This window comes from Manduca sexta, chromosome 9 (assembly GCF_014839805.1).
Source record: "Manduca sexta isolate Smith_Timp_Sample1 chromosome 9, JHU_Msex_v1.0, whole genome shotgun sequence".
Classification (NCBI taxonomy): Eukaryota; Metazoa; Arthropoda; class Insecta; order Lepidoptera; family Sphingidae; genus Manduca; species Manduca sexta.
The window spans coordinates 7,974,099-7,979,111 of NC_051123.1; positions in this window are offsets into that span (position 1 = coordinate 7,974,099).

Consider the following 5,013-nt stretch of genomic DNA (forward strand, 5'->3'; position numbering starts at 1 on the left):
TACTATAATCTACTGAAATATTACGGTTTTTATCTATTTCAATAACATTATCAAACTCTGCATAAACAATACAGTTAATAGTTTGCGTCAAAGCTGTTTCAAAACGAACTTCCAATCTTACACTACCATGTTTTATAAGATTCCAGTGACTGGAAGAGTTTGCTGATAAATCAGGTGTCAAATCAAACGCTAACATACAATACCCTTTGGCATATTGTTCTCGAGATATTCCATTACCTTCATTAAGAAAATGTATACCTGTACCGGAAAACAACGTATGATATACCGAAGTATAAATATTGCTGTCGAATGAGGGTTGTAAAGCTTTTGATGGTATTTGTTGACCATCTATATATAAAACAAAAGTATTAATATCATAATTTTCAAAGTTGAATGGGTTTTAGTGAGATTTCCATTAAAAGCAGCGTTATTCACAAATCCAACTATACACCTTTTAGGTACTTGTCCTAAGAAAATATTATCAAGAGTTTTTCCTTGAACACCTGATGGTATTGTTAAAACTTTAACTTCAGCTCGAGTGATAGGGTATTTAGCTGTGGTAGATGCCAAAACCTTCTGGTGTGCAAGTAACACGCTTGGATTGATTCGTGCTCTACGAATAATTAAAGTTGCATCCGTAATGGATACCTTCAATTTAAGGTCAACTGAAGAGGCCATAAGATTGAAATTTTCTCTAGAACGAACTAACTTAACACACATATCAACACCGTTAATCAAAAATTTTTCTTGATTGAATAAATCACCATGTAAATGACCAATCATTTCAATTTCTTTACTTTCACCGGCTAACTCTTGTCTTTTGATAAATCCTTTATTACCATCAGTCGTGGAATCCATGTTGCCAGCTGTATCTTCGTACCATAAACCACAGGTGAGGTGAGAGTTTTTAGCCGCAGGAGCATAATTCAACAAGTTTTCTATATAAGCGCGATAAGCATAGGTGTTATTGGGTGGTGACACAAGTTTTTGATTCAAGTATACATCAAGTTGACTGAAGAGTGAGTGTAACCAATTATTCACAGGAGCAACAACTGTAGACGTCACTAGTTTAGTGTTATCTTGATTCAATATTTTAGCTTTTAAGTGAATTAACGTATGAGAAAGATCTATGTAGTCATCGCCTGCTCCGGGAACTTGAAATTCTATTGGACCATCGTCCGCTAGTGACGAAATTGGCTTATAATGAATCCAAATCCCACTTTCAATGCTAGTTTGTGTAGATGGCAATGCAAACAAATCTAATTCAGACTTAATGCATTCACAGGAATGACTGTGTAAAAAGACATTTTGATTAATTGTTAGAAAATATATCTTTGATCTGTTTTTAAAGTACGATTTTTTTAGAGCTTTCACTTTCGCAGTCAACGATGGAATGACTCCTGGTAGACGTTTTCGTTTTGTTATATAGCCCGATCCGGACATATTAATTCTATCAATTTTTTCGTCTGCTTTTCGTTTCAAGTTTGAACCAGCTTCTTTAAGACGTGTTTTTATTGAATCCTCCATAGGTCGCGCACTAACCATATCTGTCAATAGGCCAACACCAGCACTCAATGCCTCTTTACCAACAGCACGAACCCCACTAGATAGTAATGGTAAAACTGACCTAAATAAACCCCCAAGGAAACTTCCGATTCCATGTCCCTTTTGATATGATGCTCCTTTGTATACCACTCCTATACCTGACCCAGCTTGATGAGAGTAATAGCGTTCATATGCATGTCATATTGTGGAATTCAGAATGCATTATAATTTTTGAAGTGTAGTTTAACACACACTGTTCCAAATTGAATGGTATCTTTTGTCCAGTGCTTGACCTTATATCTATTTCAATGGTATCGAATTCCCTTCGCATGACGGGTAAATAATGCGGAGGTGAAAATACATGCATTTTATTGGCTCCATAGATGTATTTTGAAGGATCTAATGGTATGATTCTTAGAAGAGGAGTCATTACGTCACCCACAATTTGAGGTTCAACTATATCACAATAAACGAAAAGATGGATGGTGCCTAAATGTAAATTAGCTGGACATTTAGCAAAATTCTTTTCAACAAGGTTTCTGTTTGGTTCAAATCCCAGCTGTAAACCCAATTTAGGAGATAATGTTACGGACTTTATCATTTCATCTAATACAGTAACAGACACAAATTTGGAAATATTATCATAGCGGAATTTGATTTTTCTCTTATATTATTTAATGCTGATAAAATATGGTTAATATTATCATAATTTGTGGCAGGTATGTGAGTTTTATAATATACTGTGGATGGTTTGTCTTCATTAGGCATTGTCATTACTTTGGTAATGTAAACAATATTCTCATGGTCTTGAACAGTAAACATTGTACACGGATATTGAAATTCAACGATTCCTACACACCACTCTCCTTCCAATATTATAGGTTTGGGTAATTTTGTTGAAAAATTGATGTTTTGTTTTCAGGAAAATATTCCATGGAACTATTGCTAAGTAAAGTTAAATAAAAATCTTTATTCATATTTGTTTCAAACTAGACGCTAAAATCCAACTATTAAATTTGTTCGGATAACCTTTCCACTTAACTAACACTTGTTGTCTGCTTGCCAGAATAGCGAGAGCGAATTATTTTATCTATCTTATGTTCGATGGTGGGGTCATAAATAACTTTTTGTAATTCTCGGTCATAAAAAGTTCCTACTATTTCTTCTCCATCTAAATCTTTAATAGTATAAACTGGCCACGGAGTTCGTTCTATTATAGAAGAAATCACAAATATTTCATCACTCCAATTAGATTCATAACCTTTTGAAATATATGTTTATATTTCGTTATTCTTACATGATCCCCCACATTGAACGTAGGTAACATAATTTTAGCAGGTTTTTCAGATTTTTCATACAAATTAGTCCAAACTGTCATTATATTATTAGAATTAACATCTGAAGGACACATTTTGATACTAGAATGAAAACTGTAATTGTAGGAGTGTATCAAATCCTGCAAAATGTCAATATATTTATGAGTATTCTTATGTGTGAAATAACGCCACATCTTCATTTTAAGCGTTCTTTGAAATCTTTCTACAATACTTGCTTTGATATCGGGATTGTTTGTTGTATAATAATTAATATTTTTTGTTTTGAAGTATCTTTGTACATCTTTTGAAACAAATTCAGTGCCTTTGTCAGATTGTATGTGAGTAGGTGTTGTGTCAGCTTCTTCAAATATACTTTCGAAACACTTTTTGATTGTATCTGCATTTTTCATTTTCAAGGGCCTAGCATATGCATATTTGCTGAAAACGTCAATAACACAAAGAATGTAGTTATAACCTTTATTTTCTTTAGAATAAGTTCGCATATCACTTAAGTCAGCTTGCCATAGTTCATTTAGGTTAGATAAAATGTATTTATTTCGTGGGAATTTTCTATGTACAGGCTTGTGGAGAGTATATGTTTCTTGGGTTCGCAACCAATTTTAACGTCGTCCTTTTTCATTTTACCTTTCATGGCTCTTGATAATTTGTCAATACAACTGTATCCAGCTGGATGTGATACATCATAATAAATTTGATTTAATTTTAATAAGGGGTCCATTTTTCCCAGTCTATCTTTTTCTTAATTTTATTTGTGTGTTTATCTTCACTTTTTGGTGTAAAATATTCCTCTGGCTTCGTTGGAAACTGTTCTTCGATGTCCTTCTGAAGTTGAGTTATATAGTCACGTCTTTTCGGATTTCCTATATAAGTTAACGGTATTTTTAAATCCTTTAACGCTTCAGCAAATTTTTTCCAACCAATTGGGTCGTTGTTTTTTAATGGCCTCAGTATGTCGCTTACTAAATCGATAATATTACTACCAGGAATTATTTCATTATCTACAATGACTGTACCATCGTCATTCCAAAATATTTTGTTTTTATGTAGTGACACCGAATTCAATAACAACTCACCCTTTTTTACATAAGTTTTTGGTATCAAACTAAGAATATGTTTTTGTGTGAAAGAAGATTTTTTTTCAATTGCAGAACTTTGTCGCTTCTCTTCTTCACTCAATGTCTGACTGGCAACTAGATCTTTATTCTTGATATCATTAGTTATATTAAATTTTTTCCAACTTTCGGCGGTGGGATCGTTGCTATCAACATTGGAAGTAATTATAGGAAGTTCAATCGGTCGACGATCTTCTTCCATGAAATGAAGATATCTTTGTAAAACTTGTAAGTACAATTTACACTTTTTTCGATCATCCATCTTACTATTCAGTATATTTTCCATTTCACTATCCAAACGAGAGGTAGGGTTTTCATTTTTCTTTTGATTCAATTTATCTATTAAACTTTGTTCAACCAGCAACATTTTCTTTGCATGTTCCATTTTAAACTAGTCCGCTTATTAATCCACTCAAAATAGAACCCAATATAATCGGTAGAAAAGCGCCACCTTCTTGAACTATTATATTCTTTCTAATTTTATTTGTACCTTTACGTACCAATTTTCGAAGTAGATTTTTATACTTTTTAGTTTATTTTTGATTTATGCTCAAGTTTTACATTTCCTTGTAGGACATTATGAATACATTCACAAATAAAATTAATTTCGTTTTCGTTACAGGCTTTTAAAAGAGCTTGTTGATGTTTTGGTTTGAGTTTATAAAGAGCGCTTAACAAATCCTTATGCGTCTTGAGACGTCGATCCATCATTTGTAAATGAGAGATATCTGTTGACTCTTGAGATATTTAAACTCTTTTGTAGGGATGTACACTACACAATGACCATCAAATGGAAATATTTTAGATTTAATTCTACACATATCATTAGTGTCTTGTTTCAGATCTATCATCAAATAACCATGTGCTTCTTTAGTAGCATCCCTATAGGAGTCTTCGATGAATTTACTATTTTCTGGCGATACTTGTCGTGCTAAGTAACGGATTTGAGTCTTATCACGTGGGTTTTTAAAATAAATGATATAGCTTGAATTCAAAGAAATGTCTCTTTGACCTTTACC